This window comes from Dromiciops gliroides, chromosome 4, assembly GCF_019393635.1.
Source record: "Dromiciops gliroides isolate mDroGli1 chromosome 4, mDroGli1.pri, whole genome shotgun sequence".
NCBI classification, from domain to species: domain Eukaryota; kingdom Metazoa; phylum Chordata; class Mammalia; order Microbiotheria; family Microbiotheriidae; genus Dromiciops; species Dromiciops gliroides.
In genome coordinates, this window is record NC_057864.1 from 357,672,044 (window position 1) to 357,685,524 (window position 13,481).

At 37.4% G+C, this 13,481-nt stretch overlaps 1 protein-coding gene across 2 annotated transcripts in view; it reads left to right on the top strand.

The window, feature by feature from the left end:
• NKAIN2 (sodium/potassium transporting ATPase interacting 2) overlaps positions 1–13,481 on the top strand; it is a 1,311,503-nt gene that overhangs the window by 130,903 nt on the left and 1,167,119 nt on the right. The window lies entirely within an intron of this gene.

Sequence of the window (13,481 nt, forward strand, 5' to 3'; positions counted from 1 at the left end):
CAGGAGTACCTGAGTTCAAATCTGGCCTCAGACACTTAACACTTACTACTTACTAGCTGTGTGACCCTGGGCAAGTCACTTAACCCCAATTTCCTCACTAAAAAAAAAAAAAGAAAAAAAAAGAATTGGGAGATGGATGATCATGTAGCAAAGGAAATAGAGAAAGTGTTCAAAGATATAAAAAGAGAGTCAAGAGAGAGAAGATTTATAGTAACCAAGGTGGGAGAGATTCCAGGAGAGAACAATGATCAGCAGAGATGTCTAAAAAGATGTGGACAGAGAATAAGAAATTAAGAAATCATTACTAACTTTGAAAAGAGCACTTTTCAATCAAGTGATAGATTTTAAAGTTAAACTGAAGAGTAGTAATTCACTGAATTGTTGAATTAAATATCTAATTAAATCAGTCAAACAATCAGATAATTAAGTGGGGGTAAGGGTTCAATTAGATCATTGGTTGATTTATTCAAAACAGCAAAACATTTTTGTTTGGAAGCTCTAAATGGAAGGATCCCTGCCTTGGATTCATTGGCTAAGAGTTTTGCTGTTTTATACACTCAGGCTTATAGAGAGTCTTGATGAAAAAACTCCATGTTGATGAAAATGGATAGTTATACAAAGTGGGAGATCATTTAAAGAAAAGCTGTTCTTTTGGCAGTATAATCTAATGTAATGCAAATTGTATTGATTTACTAAAATTTTCTGTATGAAATTGGAATTCCTTCCAAGTGAGCTGAGGTCTTAAGCCACTCTGTCAATAACAAATAGCTTAGCAGTTACTTTGATATAGGTAGCCCTAGTGGGGGAAAATAAACAAACATGGTCTTGGATAACTGAAATCTATTGGGTAATTTTCATGTTATTTTTTTCTGAGGCATCATATTGTAATTCATTAACTTATTACATGCATTTCATTTTGTATCCCTAGTGGACATGTTGAGGAAAAATTCAGTAGTCTGCCTCTAAGCTGGTTGGGAAGATGCTTCTATAATATGTGACATCTAGTAGAAATAAATTATCCATTCACAAGATCTAAATCCCCATCTTCCATGCTTCAGTTCCCCATGGTTACCAAGGCTGTAAGAGAATTGCTCTTGACTGCTTTAATCATAGTGCGTGCCTTATTAGTGTTGCTTCTGTACATTAACGTTATACTTTTGCATTTATATTTAGATCAGTACAGCCCCATTTCCTCATTAAAATGGATATCCAGAAACAGGGAGAATAGAAGAATCACTTTATAAACTAAAGAATACTAATTCTTGAGCAGGTGATGCTAGGAATAGTCTGATTCCCTTACTTGAAAATCAAAGATAAAAATGCCATAAAACCAGCACGTAGACTGATTTGTTGACTGATGCAAGTCTGGGAGAATTCAGCTCCCTCTTTAATAGGACTGAATGGTTTTCTGTCCATGAGGTTTCAGAGGTTTTAGTTTGAAATCCTATAGCACAGGAAAATTATGTCACTGGTTTCTCTCCCTCCACCCCCACCTTGGAGTCCAACAAAACAAGGCATTTGAGGTATCTCTTGAATTGATATGCTTCCTTTAATGACTCAATAGGTGTGGAGATTCAGAAAGGCTATGGCAACTGACTACAAGCTCTGGCTTGTTCCCCTGAATTGGAAAAGCTCCCAGTATTGTCTTGCTGACCAACTATATCTGCTGTCCAAGGACCAGCATATCTGTATAGTTAGCAGGTCACAAATTCTTTGATCACAGAGACCTATGGAACAAGCTTATATAAATAGCAATGATTCCTAGCATCCTTCAAAGGAAGCTACAGGTAATGTATTCTAATCTGAAGTGCAGAACAAAAAATTACCTGTTGTATAGATAGTTTCACAAACATATGCACACACTTCTGAATGTCAATAAGCAAATGTCTTTGATGAAATCAGAGATTGTTTAACTTGTTTTTTTAAGTTTGTATAAAATGCATACTATGTGCCAGGCACTGTGCCAAACACTAGAGCTACAAAGACAAACGTGAAAATAATTCCTGCCCTCAAGGAATTTGTGTTTATTAGATTATTGAATTTTATTATTTACAGTTCCCAATGTCTTACACACTTTAGGGCTCATAGAGGTGGAAATGGCGACTATACATATGATTTCACTAGTAGAAGGAACTCCTGTAAGAAGATATTCCCTCTACAAAGCAAAGCACCATGTCTACATTAGAGGGTCTGAGAGGTTTTCCCAGGGTACTGAATGTCAAGTGTCTTATCTAGAGTTATACAGCCAGACTGTGGGAGATGGGACTTGAAGCCAGGTCTTCATGGCTCTGAGGCTGGCACTGTTAATGCAAAATATATACAAAGAAAATAAAGTAATATTAGAAGTGAGGGAGCTCTACAACTTTGGGGTTTGGGAAATACAGAGGTGTCACTTGAATTGAGCCCTGAATCCAAGAGGCAGAAGATGTGGGCAGAGGCGGGCTGCAGTGCCCTTGATAGCATCTAATTTCATTTGACAAAGATAATACTGAGGCAAAGAGAGTTGAAGTGACTTGCACAAGGTCATAGAACTAATTCGTGCCAATGCAGGTTTAGAACCCAAATCTCCTGACATTCAGATTTGTGATTTTTTTCACTGTACCTTGATATTTCAAAGCTATAAGCAGAAAAAAAAATAAAATTCTTGGCATACATAGCACATCACCACTCAAGATAAGGCCCATGTGTAGTAGGCATTGCTTTTTCAATTATATATGATGTTATTATTTGGTAGGATATGATTTCTTTGTAGAAATAATTATCCTAGTAAAATGTAATTGCCTTGAGGTTTTTGGAGGGCTATTTTGTTTTATATGTTTAGAATTTTATTTTCCAAATTACATGTAAAAACAAATTTTGACATCAATTTTTTAAAAGTTTTTATTTCAACTTTTCTTCCTCCCTCCCTTCCCACCACCCCACCCCCAAGAATTCAAGCAATTCAGTATAAATTATACATTAAGTAGTCATGGAAAACACTTCCACATTAGCTAGGTTGTGAGAGAAAATGGGTAAAAACAAAACTTCAGATTAAGGAACTGTCAAAAAAAAATATGCTTCAGTCTGTTTTCAGATATCATCAGCTATTTTATTTTATTATATTTTGTTTTGTTTTGTTTTTGGTCTTTGCTGAGAGGCAGTATAGTTACAGTGCTGGTCTTACATATAGGCTGGAATCCTAGGTCAGATACTTACTAACTTTGTGACAATGCTCAAGTTAAATAAACCCTGTGTGCTTCAGTTTATTATAAAATGAGGGAGTTGGACTTACTGACCCCTAAGGTCCCTTCTAGTTCTAAATATGTGAGCTATGGTCCATATATCCCATGGAATTGTGATTTCAAGCAGCTGTGACTGTGGTACAGGTGTCTCTGAGATGAGAAAACCTCCTCTGACCATGCAGGTCATCATTTTATCCGAAACATGTAATCCCTAGTTACCTAAAGCAGTGGTTTCAAATTCAAATAGAAACAAGGGCTAGCAAACCATATGTAATGATCCCTGCAGGAACATGTTGACTTAGAAAACCATATATTAAAATTATTAATGTTATATTGTATTTTTATTTATTTGTTTATATTCCCCAGTTTAATACTGTAATGATTGGAATGACACCACCTGCTGGAGAGTTACTGTAGGAAAGCTCCACCATGAGGAGAAGGTGTCTGAGGGCAAGCCATGCAGCTTTTCCTTGGCATCAGGAAGTGATGTTTGCTCATGGGTACTATCAAAGATACCAGCCATTTAGCTTGGAGCTGTGTGTGGGGGGGTGCGGGGGGATGTTCCCAGTTTCAGAGGAGTCTTCTGTGAGGAAGAAGGAAGCATTGTCCTTTTTTTGTTTCCTGACTTCGCCATGGCAGGTCAGATGATGGGGCCTCTTAGAAATAGTTAGATTTTTACCTTTCTCTCTGATCATTAGATACTAATGCTCTTTAATAAATACTTAAATCATTAGATATTTTAGACAAAATAGCTAGAATTTTAGCCCCTTACAATCCCAGTCTGACTGAGGCGCTCAAATTGATGCTGTGCATTGGCCTCCATTTGACACCTCTGGCTTACATTGTTTGCCCATTAAGTGACTTGTCTAGGGTCACACAATCAGTATCTTTCAGGGATGGAACTTAATCCAGGTCGTCTTGACTCTGAAGCTGGCTTTCTATCCACTGTACTACTTGGCCCTCTACTTCACACAGGGAAGGCAAGTAATAAATAATTCCTGAATTATACTAAGTGTATGGAAGAAATGGCTATAACACATCATACTATGACAAAAAACTTAATTTAAGACTACATATGATTGTTTTCCAAAGTGTTTTCTTTGTGGAAACTTTGCTTAGGACATCCTATGTGTTATGTTCTGGGATACAATTATAGTTATCTTAGTTCATTGTGTTTTTTTTTTATCTTATGAATAAATTGCCCTGGTTTTCTGAAAATAAGGACAGAAATTAGAAATGTACAATTATTATATTTACATAATGTGATTATATATTTGTCTACTTTTAAAAGTAAAAACAAAAAAAGAAAAGCAAAAGCCAAAAAAGAACACATATGTGTGTCTGTGTGTACATGTGTGTACATGTATGCCTGAGTGTCTAAGAATTTTTATTCAAATGCAAGGGCTAAGGAGGGCATAGAGCTTGTCTAAGCATTAGCAATGTGTGTTTAATTTTCTTCCATTTTCGTAGTTGACAAATGAAATCTTTAGTCTTTTATGTTTTTTCCTCTTAAACTCTATGCAAGGAAATGTCATGATGTAGCTCCCATAACTAGTAGTTAAATCTGTGTTGCATGTGTTAGATTTACATAAGGAGGAATGAATAAACAGAAATCGTTCTCCATTCCTTCCATTTGGAAATTAAGTTTCTAAATAGTAAGAGGTCTTTCTTCCTTTGTAATGTTCCTATAAGAGCCATGGGCTATTTGTGTAAAGAGTAGTGTTAGAAAAACAAACAAAACTTAATTATTTGGTTGTCTTAAACAATACGAAGCAACAAAATGTGGCCCCAGGTGGTGGTGGTGGTTGTTGTTTTGGTTTGGTTTGGTTTTTTTAATCATATATGTTTGAAATGGCAATTGTAGTGTCTGGCTGCACGCATCCTCTCCTTGTGCTATTTTCAGCTCCTGCTGCTATTAGAGCAGAGTGGTGAGTGAAGAAGCTTCAGAAGGGTAAGCTACATCTTGCACTTTCAAGTAGAGACTTGGTCTGCAATTCACTGAATGATATTGGAAGGATTTGACACATGAGAGATTTTATTTTCTGTGTTTCAGTGCTGTATGAGTACATTGAAAGTGATGCTTGACCTGTATAATAATAAGCTGAAACCAGGACATTTTAATAGAGGTGCTCATATCTCAGTTTTTCAGTTTCTCATTGTATCACATTATATCAGCCAACATTGTGTTATTAGTTAGACTGAATGCTTACTAGAGGGCATTTTGAGTTGACTTATGTGAAGATGTCTGATCCTAATGGCACATCCTAAAGTTAAAGGGCTATTCAGGCTATTGAAAGAATAGTTTCAGGGTGGCCATTATACTTAGGTTTTTCTTACCCTGGCATGACCTGAAATGGAAAAACAAAACAAAACAAAACAAACAAACCCCCCAAAAAACTTGAACTCAGCCTTCTGAGAACAAACTCCCTAAATTACTGCAATCTAGTTTTGTTTTCACTTGTGCCAAGTACCAATCGGTTTGTTGTATTTGTTGTTGTTGTTCTTTATCCTTCAGTCTTCTTTTTTGGGGGGTATGGCAATTGGGGTAAGTGACTTGCCCAGGGTCACACAGCTAGTAAGTGTCAAGTGTCTGGGGCCAGATTTGAACTCAGGTACTGCTGACTTCAGGGCTGGTGCTCTATCCACTGTGCCACCTAGCTGCCCCTATCCTTCAGTCTTGAAGAGGACCATGATATCAGGGTGATGTCATGACTTGCACTGAATTGGATTTAAGTGAGGGAGGGCTGGGCAAGAACACCAACCTCACTCTTTCCTCCAGAGCAATCTGGGTCCTATGACTAGACATATGTCAGAGAAACTGGAGATGGCCCCGCATTTTTTAAGGCAATTGGGGTTAACTGACTTGCCCAGGGTCAGATAGCTCTTGTGTCTGAGGTGAGATTGGAACTCAAGTCTTCTAGACTCCAGAAGCTGTGCTCTATCCACTGTACCACCTAGCTGCCTGCCAATGGGGTGTGAGGTGGAGGGAGTATACAAGATGGCTTTTTTGGTGATCACATGAGCACAAATTTCTCCATCCATCCATCCATCAATAAACACGAGGGGCAGCTAGGTGGCGCAGTGGATAAAGCACCAGCCCTGGATTCAGGAGTACCTGAGTTCAAATCCGACCTCAGACACTTGACACTTACTAACTGTGTGACCATGGGCAAGTCACTTAACCCCCATTGCCTCGCAAAACAAAAAATAAACACGAGGGTCACATATCTTGTAAGTGTCTGAGGTGAGATTTAAACTCAGGTCCTCTTGATTCCAGGGACAGTGTCCTATCCACTACACCACCTAGCTACCACATGAGGTATATTTGAAATAAGTGTACCTCAATCATGGTTCATTCTCTCTCTTTACCTCCCTCCCACATACAAGTGTGGTTAATTGATTACAATATGTCACAACTTCTAGGACTTCTCCATCATGCCCCCAGTAAACTCATCTTTGGGAAATCTCACATCTTGCAAAATCCAATCAGCTTTGTTATACATGTCTCATCAGAATCCTCTGCCCCTCTGATTGAAAAGCATAGCCCCAGACTCCTCCACTGAAGGATGGGGAGCAGGACTGCCATCTCATCAGACATGTCCTCATTTCCTGCCTGAACTAATTTTGGACTTCTTTGACATCACTGTGCCTCTGCATTGGGCATCTCTCCCTTCTCTCCCTCCTCCCCTCTTCACTTTCCAGGATTTTTTGGAGGAGACGGGTATTTTCTTCCAGTATCTTGTGAGTACCTCAAGGGCAGGAATTCTATTTTGAGGGGATTTGTATCCTTAGAGCTTAGTACAGGTCCAGGTGCATAAGAGGCAGTTAACAAATGTTTCTTGACTATTGTTTATGGGTTCTTTAGTATATGCTAAGGACACAAGGAAAAGCCAGACTAGTGTCTCTGCCATTTAGAAGCTGGACCTATGAAAAAAGATAATGATACATCAAGCATCTACCTAATAGAATCATTGGAATTATCATTGGGATAATTCTGGTAATATGCCATATAAATATTAGTTAATATTTTTACTTTTTGTGAGTGTAATCTGAGTCTTAAAGCCCATTGTTATGAAAATCTCTCCTCATTGGTGTATATCAGTGCCTCATTGCAAAGTCAAGAGAAGGGTAGAGGTGGTGAGTCTGGGAGAACAGAAAGTCTCTTCAGTGTCTTTGGGGTCTCTTCAACCTTTGCAGTTGCTTTGAGCACTTCTGACTTCTAGCCTTGAGTTAGAAGATAGATGAATGATGCCAACCTCATTTCAGGTTGCTGAAGGGAAAATAAGACTCTGGAAAGAAGCTGGCTTGAATGGAGCTAGCAGTTTCTATAATGATCCTATCTATACCTTATTGAATTCAAGATTTTGGGGAATTTTCTCTTAGGTTAGATTTAGGACTCTATACCATTTGAGTTGAGATACCTTGCTCCCAATGGTAGAGCTCCTTTGTTCTATATTGTCTGGTATAAATTCTTCCATGTGTACTTTCTTTGATTTCTGTTTTTCTATCCACTTGGATAAATGGTTTTCTTTGCTATCTGTTAATTATGGAACTGGTATTTGGTAGTAAGGAAGTCAAGTCTTGGGTATAGAGCTTGAGGTATACCAACTCTTGGATACAAAGCTTAAGGACCTTTCTCCCCCAAGGAACAGTGATCAAATAACCTGAACCTCCTCTCTCCTAGGAGAGCATATCGGCTAAGCTTCTGGTCAAGCTTTATACCTGCCAAGAAATACTCTCTTGGAGAAGGATGGGGGAAGAAGAAACAATGGGTGTCTATTCTGCCTCCCTGAAAGTCACACAAAGACTTGCCACATGGAGGGGACAGCTTAATTATTTGTATTATTTTGAGTTATAGTTCTTTGTGTATGTTTCACATTCCCTTATGAAACTGTGTTATGAGATGGCAGAACTCATGCCCTTTCGAAAATTTGTCTACCTCCCAGTGCCTATTTTAGCCCTCTACCATCTACATTTCATAAACATTTATTAAATTTAATTCAATAATTTAATCCCTTGAAGTTAGTGACTTCTGTGATTCAAAATCAAATGCTTACTAATAAAAATAGAGATGAAAAGCATCACTTCACAATGCTTATATCTTCAAAGATCACAGAGGGAGTTAAATAAGACAAATGGGGGACCTGGGGTGTTTTGAATGATATTATGAGAAGAAAGAAATGAGAGGAAAAATGAAATACACGGAGGAAGAAATGAGGAGGAAAGAAGCGGGACTTGCTATTTCTCATAATTGGGATAGTCAAGAAAAGTATACAAATATAGAGGAAGTATTTCTCCCTTTTCTTCAGGGGAGGAGAAATCATCATATAAATCTCACTCTTCTCCACACTGGATGAAGTATCCAGGTATTACGTGCACACACATACACAGTGTTGCAGAAATACATCAAAGTCAAAAGCAAAACAGGTAAGGACAGAGTGAGGGGAGAGAGATTTAAAGGGAAGGGATATAGGCAGAGGGTAGTCAAAACTGAACCATACTTCACCTTCAGAGAGTAGATTTTAAAGAGGAGAATTAAAAGGAGAGTTTTTCTTTTATTAGAGCCAGTGATAATGGCCTCAGTGACAGGAAGAAAGGAGAACTACTGGAATGGAAGCATGTTACTTCAATTACAGATCACCAGTGATTATAATATCCCAATCTATTTTTCCATCCTCTTTTTATAAAGATGGGGGCAGGGAAGAAAGAGGGGAAAACATAAGGATCCAATGGAAGAAGGTAAACAGTTAACAATTGTAACCATGCATGTGAATAGGAGGATATAACACATAAAAAGGAAGAAAACAGAAGAATGGATTAGAAAGCAGAATCCAGTGATGTTATTTTTAAGATATACTATAGAAACATAAAAATTCACAAAGAGTTTAAAACGAGAGACTGGAGCAGAATTTATTATGCTTCAAGGATGAAAAAAAATAAAGCTGGGAGGGCAATCATGATTTCAGACAAGACAACAGGAAAACTAAACATATTTAAATGAGTGAAGCAAGGAAACTATGCTTAAATGCACAAAAGAAAAAGAAATATTATCAATTACTGTCAATCTTTAATTTATATGCACCATGCATATATTGGAACTTAGGTATAAACATATACATACCCCAAGTATGTTTGTGGGTATATATGTATCTGGCAATAGGGTTTCACTGGAGTTTTTTGAATAGAAGGGCAACACGGTCAGATCTACACTTTAGGAAAATGAATTTAGTGAAGATAGTGTCTTGGAGTAGATATAGATTTGTGGCAGATCAATGAGAAAGATTATAAAATATATTTATTTGATTTTCATTTTATGGAATAAAACAAACATTTCTGTAACATAATTAAAAAAAGATGGTTGCACATAAAACTGCTAATCTATTATGTACAACTTGGTATTTCTTTTAAATGAGAAGTGTTTTGCAATAATGCAGGCAAGGGGTTAATGATGGAGTCTATTAGGGTGGTGGTTGTATAAGAAGAAAGAAGGGAACACATCTCAGAGACATCATAGAGATAGAATCAGCAAGTCTGAGTGACTAATGTTGTGTGAAGAAGAGTTGAGAGGAGTCGAGAATAGATAAAGGTTGTAGACTTTGACAAATGGAAGGATGATAGTTCCCTTGACAGTTAAAGGGAACTTCAGAAGAGGGGTGTGTTTGGAGGAAAAGATGAGTTCAGTTTTTGACATATTGAGTTTGAGATGTCTATAGCACATGCAACTTAAAATGTTTAATGGACAGTTAATGATGTGGGACTGAAGTCTCAGGAGAGAGAATAGAACTGGATATGTAGATTATAGAGTCATCTGCTTAGAGATAATAACTGAATCCATTGAAGCTGAGGAGATCATCAAATGAAAGGATAGAGAGAAAATAATTCCAGGGACAGAGCCTCCGGGTATATCTACATTTCAGGGGCATGGCATGAATGAAGATGCAGCAAGACAGACTGAGGAGCAGCAGTTTGATACATAGGACAAGTAAAAGTACAGTGTCATAAAAACCCACATAGAAGAAAGGATCCAAAAGGAACAGGATTGTCAACAGTGTAAAATGCTTCAAAGATGTCAACAAAGATGAGGATTGAGAAAAGGCAATCAGATTTGGCAATCAAGAGATAATTGTTAACTTTCAATAGAATACTGAGACTGGAAGTCATGTTGCTGGGTATTTTTAAGAGAATTTTTCCCTCCAAGGACTTTAGCTGGAAAAAAAAAAAGAACTTGAAGAATAGCTAGGGGGAATTGAAGGACTTAGTGAGATGTTTTTAAGGCTAGGGCAGACCACAGCATGATGTTAGGTGTCAGGGAAGGAACCAGTAGGAGGAAGACTATAGAGAGACAGGAGTAGAATTGGGGGGCAATATGCTAGAGAAGACAGGCAATGATGGAATTAAGGATATATGTATAGCTATTGGTCTTCACAAGGAAAAATGACACTTCAGAGGTATGTAAAAGACGAAACAGGAAAATGAGATAAGTAGCAAGAAGAGGGATCTTGAAAATAAAGCCCTCAATTTCTTAATATTTTTTTCAAGAAGTGTGACACAAGGTCAGCAATAGTGGTGGGTAGTGGCAAGCCTTAAATAATAAGATGCTTTGAATTGAAGCAAATTAAATTAAGCCAGACTGTGACACACACCTATGGATGTAACTTTGAGTGTAAAGAATAATTGTTAGCTGAGGTTTTTATGACCCCATCTTTGGCTAGAATTAAAAAGAAACAAACAAACAAACAAAAAACCTGGGTGTGTGCACTGGCCTCTGGGGCTCTGCAAACACATGGTACTCCACCCACTGGTTGTAGCCATTGCCATGGCTCTGGCACCTCATGTCAGCAGACCCCAGGCTGACCACGCACAGCCCCCAGCCAATTGGCTGGCCACTCTGACAGTCACATGATTGCCCTCACTAGGCTTCCAATCATTATAATTTTGCCAGGCCCATGTAGGCGTTGGCGAGTGGTGATGATGTGAGGTGCCAGCGCCATGGCGACAGCTACAACCAGTGGGTGGAGCACCCTGCCATTTGCGGAGCCCCAGAGGCAAGTGCGCGCCAAGGTTTTTTTTTTTTTTTAATTTTAGCCAAAAGATAGGGTCATAAAAACCTCAAATAACAATTAATTCTTTACATGAGTAAGTTTTTTTTAAGCACTTAAAAAAAAATGATATCTTTAAGCCTCAGTTTCTTTATCTTGAAAATTGGGGAAAAATTTTTTTTTTAAAAATAAAAAGGGCAGCTAGGTGGCAAAGTGGATAAAGCACTGGCCCTGGATTCAGGAGGACCTGAGTTCAAATCCCACCTCAGACACTTTGCCACTTACTATGTGACCCTGGGCAAGTCACTTAACCCTCATTGCCCGCCAAAAAAGGAAAGAAAGAAAGAAAAAGAAAGAAAGAAAGAAAGAAAGAAAGAAAGAAAGAAAGAAAGAAAGAAAGAAAGAAAGAAAGAAAGAAAGAAAGAAAGAAAGAAAGAAAGAAAGAAAGAAAGAAAGAAAGAAAGAAAGAAGGAGGGAGGGAGGGAGGGAGGGAGGGAGGGAGGGAAGGAAGGAAGGAAGGAAGGAAGGAAGGAAGGAAGGAAGGAAGGAAGGAAGGAAGGAAGGAAAGAAAGAAAGAAAGAAAGAAAGAAAGAAAGAAAGAAAGAAAGAAAGAAAGAAAGAAAGAAAGAAAGAAAGAAAGAAAGAAAGAAAGAAAGAAAGAAAGAAAGAAAGAAAGAAAGAAAGAGAAAGAGAAAATTGGGATAAATTCACACTTTCTACGTCAAGGACTTACCGTGAAGGAAGTACTTTTTAGACATAAAAGCACCATAGAAATGGGAGCTCTGGTTCCTTTCATTGTTTTCTCTACCTTTAGAACAATGACAATTTCAGCAAGGCAAGAATTTAAGATTCTGTGGGAAACTTTATTTAAATAATACAGGGATGGCCAAAAGTCACAAATGGGTTTCACTATTTAATAACTCCTTCATTTTTTATTTTTAATTTACAATGCAGTATACATAGGAAATAAATGTACTTTATGTTTGAAAAATAAAATCTCATAAATGGCAAAAAATAAAAATAATTTTCAAAAAGTTATTAAAACATTGTGACTTTTGACCTACCCTAAATAATTTCAATTTTCCAGTGGTCTAGTGACTTGCAGGCATAACACCAAGCTCATAGTGTGAAAGATAATTCCTTCATACAATATTTGAGTAAGGAAGAAAGATTCTATAACTTCATATGCTTTCATTTTTATACAATTCATTAAATTATGATATTAATATTTCAGATTGTTAGGACAATGGAGACTGTGATATATTTCCAGTGTGGAAATGATGCAGAACTCCCTTTCTGTCTAACCTTGAATAGTTTAGAAACACCCCAAAGAAGAAATACAGAATACATAGACCCTAAAATTTCTTCATATAATATGTATGTATATACATGCATACATACATATATCTATCTCTATCTAGATCTATCTTTCTATCATTAAATGTAGCATGTGTTTAATGAAGTATAATGCCAATACAGGAGGGGGAAAAGGTAGCTTTATGAAATGCTCTTTTTCTCTATGAAAATCTTAACTTATGCAATGGTAGTGTCTGCTTACAAAGGTAGTTTAAAATTTAACTAGTGAAAGACACAATTCCTCAGTTGATGAGACTGGAGCTGATATTGCCTTGTAAAGAGATATCTACAAGAAAGGATTAAGCAATTGATCAAATCTGCTACCTGTATAAACTTAAGAGAAGATAAGAAAGGAGATTTCATCAGGTGCAACAACATCACCATCCTTTATCTTAGTACTTTCTTTATAGCAAAGAAAGCTTTTGTCCATTGGCAAGAAGAAAATTTCATTTCTCATTCATCACTTGACATCCGATTATTTTCATATTGCCAATATTGCGATGCTTTGAAAAATGTGTGATTTTGTACATACGTGATACTTCCTTCACCAATAGAGACAGCAGTACCTCCATATGTTATGGGTTGCTGGGGATGAATATTCGTCATCAGGTGTCCAGAGGTTTCCTGGTGTATGTCTCTGTATTTGTTACCTAGAATGTTCCTCAGAAAACAGATACATAGTCATAGACCAATTGCCTACTTGGTGCCTATTCAGCTTGAGAAAGGACAAAAGAACATGTATTTCCCTGATGCAGACTTCAGGGTCACCCCTCCAGCAAGATGAGGCACTGGAGTAGAACTTCAGTGGTTGGATACTGTCAATAATGGCAATAATCTGATTCACTTGGTGGTGATTTTTATGTTA